The following is a 10,722-nucleotide window of genomic DNA, read 5'->3' on the forward strand; positions in this document are numbered from 1 at the left end:
TGGTCCTGTGGCTCTGAGAGAGAACAGTGATACACATAGTCTTGGCCACAGCCCCCTACCCTTGCGTGTGATGGCAGGGCAATTATGCTGGAAATGAGGACAGAGGGCAGATCTGGTTCTGAATGACATTATGAAGAATAGTAAGGAATTACGCTACAAAAAAAAAAAAAATCACAATTTAGGTTCAGGGGGCTCTGGTAAGTCCCAGGAACCAAGGCCAGAACTTTTTCCCTTTCCCCAACACACCATCAAACATGAGCATACGTGCACACCTGCGCGCGCACACACTCGCACAGCCTCAGAGGGCCGCCCACACCTAACCCTGTTGCTTTGAGAATATTCACAGAGCAAAGAGTCAAGCTTGCTGCCTTAGCTGGAGTGAGCTTGAGTCTTGTTGCACAGATGTCAGCCCCAGGGTGGCTGGTGAAAGTTATGTTATTCGTGGAGATTCTACATGGCCTCAGCATTTCTTTGTGACAGGAAACCAAAGCCTTCAAGCTTCCTGAAGTATCAACAGGCTGCTCTTTATGGTACCCTTTAGCCTGTGGCCAACCCTGAAAGGGAAGAAGTCCTTTGTGGGTAATAGGTCCAAGGTGCCTTAGGCCCCCTCAGTATCAACTGTCCTTCCAGGAGCGGTCAGCACCTCATGACCAATCTTTCTTTCATGTCACATCATGTGCAAGAGGACTCAGTGTGAGATTTCACATCTCTGGGACCTTCCACCACAGGAGGCCAATACAAAGCCATGGGTTTCCTTTTTCATGTTATTTCATGACATAAAAGAAAGCACCCACCCAGGGAGCTAAGGTCTGAAAAATATGCACGTTCCTCTACATTAGCATTCCTTTGATCTACAAGGACAGCAGAGGGAGGCATAGTGAAGTAGACTGCGGTGGCAGCTTGGTCCTTTCCAGTTCATCAACTCTTTTCTGCTTTGGGAACATAACTTCTCACACGTACCTGGAAACCAGGTAAACATCTGGACCACTGAAATATACGACTTCTTGAAGTACATTACCAGTTAAGCTCAGGCATCAAAATCAAACCTTTAACATCACCAAAACAGCTTCTTGTCTTATATATCACATCACTGGAAAGATTCCAGAATTTTCAACTGAGTGGTACCTGGGAGCCTGCGTGCCTTTTATTTTACGGATGAAGAAATTTAGGGATCCTTTCACAGTATGTGATCTTCTGACCACCTGCATCAGAACCACCCATGAGGCAGATTTCCTCCTTACTCCCATAGGTCAGATTGACTGAATCAGGATTTGCAGCAGAAAAGTCTAGAAATCTGCATTTTAAGTACACTTGCTGGGGTATTCTTGTCCCTAACAATATTCTAAAAATACAGGTTATTTGCATAGTTCTGAGACCATAATAATAACCATAACCACCACAATATTGTGGAGAGGTCAATCTGGATAGCCCATAAGGCCCCTCTCCTGTCTACCTGGGAAATTAGCACCGTGCTGGTACAGCAGGCAAGCTAACCAAGGGAGAACTCTGTTCTGAGTCACAGAGCCACAGAAGTTCTACTTCCTCAACCAACTCCTCTGATCCCTAGATGTCCCCTAACCTTCCGTCTCTGTCATGAGGTGAGGTTATTCTACCAGGGTTCTTTTCACCATTGGTACTGTCCCGACAGATCCAGCCCAAAACCTTCTCCTTTCATTTATTCAACAAATGAAGGAGCTGTGTTCTAGACATTGTGCTAGATACCAGCAACATGCTAATGAAGAGGGGAGCATGGCATCCAAAGGTGAGTGTCCGTCTAGAAGAAACTGAGAAGTACTCTTTATCCCGTGGATTAGAGGTTAGGATGAGAATCTCCAGATTTGGGCAGAAGTTCTTCCCTCACTGGGTGCTGGAGTAAAGAACTTCTCTCCAAAGGGCTTTGAAAGCCATGGGTTCTGTACCCAACACTGTTTGCAAGTAACCAAGCGGTTCTGGGAGCAGACAGGAAATTTTATTCAATGACTATTATGGTTTGGATGTGAGGTGTCCCCCAAAGGCTCGCACATGAGACAATGCAAAAAGGTTCAGAGGAGAAATGATGGGTTGTGAGAGTCTTAAACTAATGGATGAATTGATCCCTGATGGGATTAACTGAGTGGTAACTGGAGGCAGGTGGGGTGTGACTGAGATTAACTAGGGGTGTGGCTATGGGTTATATATAGGGCTCAAGGTTAGGTCTGAGGAATGGAGCCAACCTTCTGTGAACTAAAACTTCTGAAATCGTGAGCCTTCAAATAAACCTTTCCTCCTCTCTAGTTGTCCCGTTTGGGTCTTTTAGTCACAGCAGTGGAAAAACTGATTAAAACAATGGCCAATGAATGAAGGGGAGCTCATGCTTTAAAGGGAACTTCTCCCTGCAGGTCTAGGTTTGGATTTTCACCAGGACTAGGTTATGAGGGGATAAGGTGTGCATGCTCTGGTCAGAGTTCATGGAAAAACAAAGAAGTTTCCGGGAGTCAGAGTGCCAGCTCCTTTCTTTCCTAATTCAGGCAGTTAGAACTCTCTTGGTAACTGTGGGTGTGGTTTTTTGTTTGTTTGTTTGTTTGTTTGTTTTAATCATTGCAATGAGATTACAATGACTTTACAGTGATCTGGAGTATTATATAGCTTTCCAACCCAGCAGACAGGTCTGGAACTCCGGGGGGTAGGGAGCGTGGTAACTGGGTAGTGGGCAGTTGGAGAACTGTGGTTACCAGCATCATTTATCTTTTGCAAGAAAGCAGCATCTGTGAGCAAACAGGATTGATAGAATAACAGACTTTCAGTAATTTCAGGGTTTCAGCCTGGTGACAGCCTGAAGGGAACACTAGGGAATATGGTCCTAAAAATGGGTTGCATCATCTTCTGTGTGGGCTTTGCCTCTCAGAGGAAATTGCACAGGGAATGGCTGCTGAATTGGAGGTCCAAACATGCCTGCCTGTTCTCCTGCTGACTCTCCCAACACACACACACACACACACACACGCACACACACACGCACACACACGCAGTGGCCACGAGTTGCCATCTTGAGACACAGACAGTCTCTTGCAGCCCATCTTCACCAAGCTCAGTGTGGCCCCAATCCAATCTACACCCCCACATCAAGCCCTCTCCTTAGGCAACCTCTGGCAACCCCCACATGCATGCCCAAGATATGGGGCCTGCTGCTGCTGCACTGGGCTTCGCCTGCTCCCAGACCCACCCTCGTGCCCCCGTTGACTAGGTAGGTTTCTGGCCCTACTGCCTCCTCCTACAATGTGCTTTGATCAGTGGGCTGCAGCAGGGCCTGCTCCAGGGCCTGAAGTCCTGTCCCCAACTGCCAGAGTCACCAGCTGCCTGTTTGGTCCTGCTGCTGTCCTGGCAAGGGCTCTGGAAGCAGACAGGCCTGGGCCACAATCCTCAGTCCACTGTGTTACCTTGAACAATGTCCTGGATCTCTCTGTGTGTCTCAGTTTCCACAATTGTGGAAGGAAAATAAGATGGCTCCTTCAGGTTACACCATCAGATTAGAGATGGCCTTCATAACACCATGCTTCATATCTACATAGCAGGTGCTTCACAAATGGTGGCTTTGGTTGTCACTCTGTGAAGCCTTGGTCAAATGACCTCTCCAGGCACCCACAAGGCATGCCCATTCAAACAAATACAGAACACCTACTCTGTGCCAGGCATTTTTACAGGAACTAAAAATATACCATAAATGAGACAAAATACCTGTCCTTGTGAAACTGATTCATAATAAAAGAGATAAAGTACCTATATTGGTTTGCTAGGGCTGTCATGACAAAGTACCATAGACTAAGTGGCTTAAACAACAGAAAAGTGTTTTCTTGCATTTCTGGAGTCCAAGATCAAGATGTGAGCAGGGTTGGTTCTCAGCAAGGGCAATGGAGAATAATCTGCTCCAGGCCTCTCCCCCAGCTCCCTTTCTGGTGGTTGGCTGGCAGGGCTAGGCATTGTTGTCCTGGTAGTACATCACCCCAACTCTCCCTTTATCTTCACATGATGTAGTCTATATGTCTGTTTCTATATCTAAATTTCCCCTCCTTACAAGGACACCAGTCATATTGAAGTAGGGCCCATTGTAATGACCTCATTTTAACTCAATTATGTCTATAAATACCCTATTTCCTAATAAAGTCACATGCTAAGTTACTGGCGGTTCAGGTTCAACATATCTTTTTCTGGGGAGGCTTGGTTCAACCCATAACAGTGCCCCTTTTTGTCCATTCTTCAACCTCGTTTGATTTGTGAGTTGAGTTGATTCCACACAGGCCTCCTTCTAATCCAGCTTAATCTTCTAGAATTTGAGGTATCCAGTAAGTTCAGTGCCTTTAAAGGCTATCTGCAAGAACCATCTCTGCCTCTCCCTCTCTGCTCTCAGAAGGTAAAAGATCTCAGCACAGACCTTTTCCCAGTTCAGAAGACAGGCTATCTGAGACCCCACAGGGGTGCGGATCAGAGACAGCTCCTCTCTGGGGTAACCAGTGCAGGCCACTCGTCCATGTACCCTAGTCCCAGGCATTCAACAAAGGGTCTCGTCCCTGTGCCCTGTATTTTCTGTTTTACACAGGCATCTCATATAAATGGAGAAAGCATCTCTTTGTGAAATTGACTATCTCCTGCAGCTTAAGTTGGAAGAATGTTTACTTATTTGGCCCTAGGGAATCATAAACATCTTGCAGCGTATGTTAACAGTTACTACATAACACCATTCATTTTTAGTATCTGAATTTACAAAATGTTCCCACCAGGATTCACCTCCAGTGGTTAACAGACTGATGGGCTCAGTTTTCCTTGTCTCAGGCCTCAGAGGGACAACATTATCAGTTCTGGTTTGTCCTCTTCAAAGGAACAATATCTCTTGATGGGAAAAAAGCAGAGAGACCAGCCACCAGGAACAAGCCTTATCGAAAAACATCCATAAATGTCCAAATGCAGGAAAAGTCAATTACTAAAAAGGATCAGTGGCTGCCAGAAGTAGGGGGAGGGAGGGATGAATAGGTGGAGTACAGAGGAGTTTGTGGGGCAGTGAGATTACTCTGTATGATACTGAAATGGAGGATACATGTTATTGCAAAACCCATAAATTATCCAACACTAAGAATGAATCCTAGCGTAAACTACAGACTTTGAGTGATAAGGATGTGTTAAATGTAATTTTATCAATTTTAACAAATATACTACTCTTGTGTGAATTTTTATTGTGGAAAAGGCTGTGTGATGTGGGGAAATGTGTAGATGAGAAGTCTGTGCCTTCCTCTCAATTTTGTTGTGAACCCAAATTACTCTAAAATAGAAAATCTACTTTTAAAATAATTTGCTATAAAACAGTGGCAATCATGAGATATGGTTTAAAATGCTGGTTCCTAAATGCCGGTGAGAAGCTAGAATGAACTTGAGACCTGTTTACAATACAGACATCCGGAACCCACTCCAGACATCTCCCCTCAAATAAGGATGAGGGGAATTAGTCAGTTTGTGCTTCTCCAACGAAATACCACAGACTGGGTCATTGATAAACAACAAATTTATTCTCATAATTCTGGAGGCTGGGAAGTCCAAGGTCAAGTTCCCGCCGGTAGGTTTGGTGTTTGCTGAGGACTGTTCTCCTCTTTCAAGATGGTGCCTTGTGGCTGCTTCCCCCAGAGGTAACAAACACTGTGTCATCACATGACAGATGGACAGAAGGGACAAACACTGTGTCATCACATGACAGATGGACAGAAGGGCAAGGGAGTGCTCTCCTCAACCATGGACACTTTAGGAAGGTGATAATCCCAGTTATGGTGTCTCCTTCCTCATGACTCTGCCACCTCCTAAACCCACCTCCAGAGTAAATTTCTCAAACCCACAGAGAAAATTTGCTACAATCCAGAGCTCATTCCTTGACTGCTGTGACTCTCAGCAGTCTTATTTAAGTGAGGGTTACTGCTCTTCCTGTGATGCAGGTAAATTAGATAGGGTGAAGGCACAGGCTTGAAGCACAGGGAGCTGTGGTTCCGTAAGTCCACAGGTGCAAATATGCCCTGAGTTAGCACATAGGCTGAACACAGTGACTCAGTCCCAGGGGGCAGTGTAATCGACCCCAGACCCCAGAGCAAGGGGAGGGAAGGAGATAGACACAACTTACCACATCAGCAACAGGCCAACACAGCCTCAAATCAAAACCCACACTTCAGATAGGGAGTCTTGGTCATACCAAGGTAATGACATCACCAAGCCCATGACCTATGTGCCCTTCTGTCCAGCAGAATGTTGGCTAGGTAACTAAGTCAGACTCCGGTAGCCAGATCTGCAACTACCACACCTCTGTCTGAGTCTATATCTGCAAGAAAAAAGCCTTCCTGAAGATTAGGCCTGCTGCCGGCCCTCATAAGCCAGTGAGCTTGGAGATCTCACAGGGATTTGGACCCACATTATGCAAAGTACGAAGGTGTCAACTGCTTCCAGAAGAGAGGGTTCTGTCTGAACTGGCCCAGCCAAAACCATTTCCTGGAAGACACTTGAGATGAACCAACTCTGCCCAAACCGCTGTGGTGGGGGAAGGGGTTGGAGACAGTATTCAAAGGAAGTTCCCCACAGTGCCCTTTCCAGGACCTTGTCAGAATCCCTGGGAAGACACCCCTGTTCTTCCTCCCCAGAATCAAACAGGTGAGCACACTGGGGGCTTTGCAGTGCACCCCTCCTCCACGGCCCCACTAAACATGTGCACTGTTGATTGCAACTGATGCTGTCGTTATTTTTCTACTTATGCTAACCTTCCTGAGGATCATGGGAGAAAAGCAGACACCAGGGGTGGCAGAGTGGGTGGTTGCCTGTTTGCTGTGACTTCACTCAATTGTTCAGTGAACACTGAGTGTTATAGGCTGTGCCAGATTCCATGCCTAGGAAGCCCTCTGACCCTTAACTCTTCCAGTGAATTCCTAAGCCTCACAACTAAATGACCCTTTGTTACGATGTCAAGCTTTTGTCTTTAGAGGAGAAGGCAGGGGTGGTCTGTATTAGTCCTTGACACTTCAGTTAAATTATCTGCTCTTTTTCAGAGTAAGCTTTTATTTGTGGAAGGAACCGTTCCAGAAGGAGTTCAAATGTGTCCTTGACAGAGCTTGGCTTTCTCTTGGAATAAAAAAGCACCTTAAGTTTTCATGGTTTGTTTTCACTGACAAAGCACTATTTCTTGTGTAGTCTTCATATTATCCTCATAAGATTAGCATGGAAAGCATTCAACAGTCTAAGAAAAAATAGTCCCATGTTTAAGAGAATCTGCTTTTTTATCTTGATTTTAAGCTGAAAAGTTAACAAATAGTTATGTCGTGTTTAAGGGAATTGATTTACTATAATTATTCATTTATTGGGTATAAGAGTAATTTAAATGCTTATTAATATTGTATGTTCACCCCGCTATGTATGCAAAGTATTTAAAAAGTAAACATATTAATTTATAAATGTGGTTGAAGGTGCTTAAGGGAACATAATGAACTAAGTTTGTCAATGGAACTAATTTTAATCTGTACCCATGAATTAATTGAAAATCAATGAACAAGTGAAAAGTGTTTGCTATTTTTTTCACAAGAATCATGAGATATATAAATAGAAAAGATTTGAATGTTGATTTTTAACGCATAAAGAAAACTAGTCTTTCACATTTGAACTTGGTGTCGAGCTAGGCATTTCACATATGCCCTGGTGGAATTGCTCATCTCCCTGCTCTCTCTGGCTCAGTGAATATCAACTTCATTATTTTAGTTGCACAGGCCAAAAGAAAAAAAAAACTAAAAAACAAAAAAGCCTTAGTCACCCTTGACTCCTTTTTTTCTCTCATATAAATTAAAGACAAAACCCTAAGGACCTTCAAAATGTGTTCACCATTCAGCCATGCCTACCACCTCCCTGGGCAAAGCCTTCATTCTCCTCTCCTGGACTATTGCAATGGCCTCCTAAGTGGTCCCCCTCCTGCCACCCAGCGTCCTCTAATCTGCTGTCCACAGAGCATCCAGGGAGAGCCTGTTAAGTGAGTCTGGTCATGTTGCCCCTCCGCAGATAACTCTTAGAGTAAAAGTCAGAGGCCTCACAGAGACCCACAGGCCCAGTGCAGACTCCTGGTCTCCTGCTCTGCTCTCCTCACTCTCCTGTCTCCAGCCTCATCTGCCTCCTGCGTGTCACTCACATGAATGCACCTCTACCTCTAGGCCTTTGCTTTCGCTATTCCTCTGCCTGGAAGACTCTTCCCTAGAGGTCAGCATGGCTCCCTCTGGGGTAAGTAGAGTAATCTGTCTCCTACCAAAACCATCTGTGTCCTCATCTGAATAACCTGTGAATATGTTAGGTTACGTGGCAAAAGGGAATTAAATCAGCAGATCGACTCAAGGGAGTGTTATGGGCTGAACTGTGTGTCTTCTCTAAAATTCACATGTTGGAGTCCTATCCCAGAGAACCTCAAAAAGTGACTTTATTTGGAGATACATTTTGTTTCTTTTTTTTCTTTTTTTTCTTCCTTCCTTCCTTCCTTCCTTTCTTCTTTCATTTCTTTGGGGGTTCAGGGGAAGGTTAGTGATGCTGGGGATTGAATGTAGGGCCTCACACCAGCTAAGTAAGCACTCTACCAGTAAGTGTACCCCCAACCCCAGAGATAGGGTCTAAAAGAGGTAAAATAAGATCATTAGGGTGGACCATAATCCAAAATTCCTGGAATTCATATAAGAAAAAGAACTCAGGATATAAGACATACATTGTGAAGACAGGAAGAAGACAGCCATCTACAAGCAAGGAGAGAGCCCTCAGAAGAGGTGAACACTGCCAATGCATTGGTCTCATACTTCAAGACCTCAGAACTGTGAAAAAAATAAATTTCCATTTTTCAGACGACTTGGTCTATGGAACTTTATTACGGTGGCCCTAGGAAGCTAACAGAGAAGGCTGAGGACATGGCTCAGGAGTGGAGTGCTTGCCTAGCATGTGTGAGGTCCTGGGTTTGATCCCCAGCACTGGAAGCTAATATAAGCTGTGATGAGCTAAGTTTCAGGTGAAAAAAAAAATTATCTTCATAGGGAGGAAAAATAATTCTCCCCTACATTTTCTGAGTTCTCAGTTGAGGGACCCCAGTAAGAAAAGACAGATTAATAAGAGAAAAAAAAAAAATAGCAGCTTGTTAACAAGTATGCCCTATATACATGGGAGATACACAGGGAAAATTCAGTAAATCTGCAAGAGGTGGGTTTCAGTTCAGGTTTAAATACCATCTTCAACTGACATGAACAAAGAGGGGTGTTGAAGAGGCCAGTTGTGGACAGATGGTCAGGAAAAGCATGGTAGACAAGAGCAAGGTTTGTTGTGTGGATTTAAGGCAAGTCCTTCACCATCAATGAGCATCTCTGGGTAGAGTATACTATCTTCCTGATACAGAGAGGAGACCACCTTACCAATGGAGAGTTCCTTCAGAGATAAAAATCTCCCCTATAAAAGTGTAACTACTCTTTCTTCTCAGAATTTCCCCTGTGTCTGCAGTTTCTCAGAATAATCAGCTCAAAATAGTCCTTATGCCAAAGAGACATATTTGGGGGTAGAGTATTCTGGTCTTCTATGGTCATATTTTGGGGAGGTATATTTTTGGTCTCCCACATCCTGGATTATCCAAGTGGGATCAGTGTAATCAGAAGGGTCTTTACAAGTGGAAGAAGGGAAAGAGAGAGAAAGACAACGGAAGAAATGTGAGCATTTATTTGATGATGCTGGCTTTAATGATGGAGGAAGGGGCCACAAGCCAAAAACTGTGCTCAGCCTATAGAGGCTGGAAAAAGGGAGAGAATTAATTGTTTCTGTTTTAGTCAGACTTTTTTTTTTTCTTGCTGCTGGGACCAAAAGACATGACAAGAACAATTTTCGAGGAGGAAAGATTTATTTGGGAGCTCACAGTTTTAGAGGTCTCAATCCATAGATAGCTGGTTCCATTCCTCAGGGTTCCAGGTGAGGCAGGACATGATGGAGGATAGAGGTGGAGGAGGAAAGCACTTGGGACATGGAACCAAGAAGCAAAGAGAGAGCTTCCCTTGGGGACAAAATATAAATCCCAGGGCACACCCCCATCAACCCACCTCCTCCAGCCACACCCTTCCTGTCTATTGTCAGCACTGAGTTAATCCCTCTCAGGGGGATTTACGCACTGATTAGGTTAAAGCTCTCATAACCCCATCACTTCACCTCTACCCTTGCATTGTCTCACACATGAGCTTTTGGGGGATACCTAATATCTAAACTGCAACAGTCTCCTAGAACCTCCAAAGAAAAACAGCCCTGCTGACACACTTATTTTAGACCAGTGAGAACAATTTGGGACTTTCCACCTACAGAACTATAAGAAAATAAATTTGTGTTGTTTTAAGTCACTAAGTTTGTATCATTTGTTACAGCAGTGATAGGAAATTAATATACTCTCCTGGTCTTTTTTCTGATGCAATTCTTAACGCACCCCTTCCCAACTTCCCTATTCAAAATTTTATCCCTTTCTTGCTTTATTTTTCTCTTTAATTATTACCATCAAATACAACAGTTTTGGACTTATTCATCACATTTATTGTGGGTGTCCCTTCTTTAAAATATAAACCCACAAAGAGAGAAATCTTTCCCCTTTTTTGGTAGTCCAACCACATTGTAAGTACTTAAAAATATTCATTGAATTGCTTGATAATTTCACTTGAATGGAGTAAGTATTTATTTAAGACT

The sequence above is a fragment of the Sciurus vulgaris genome (genome assembly GCF_902686455.1).
Source record: "Sciurus vulgaris genome assembly, chromosome: 2".
NCBI classification, from domain to species: Eukaryota; Metazoa; Chordata; class Mammalia; order Rodentia; family Sciuridae; genus Sciurus; species Sciurus vulgaris.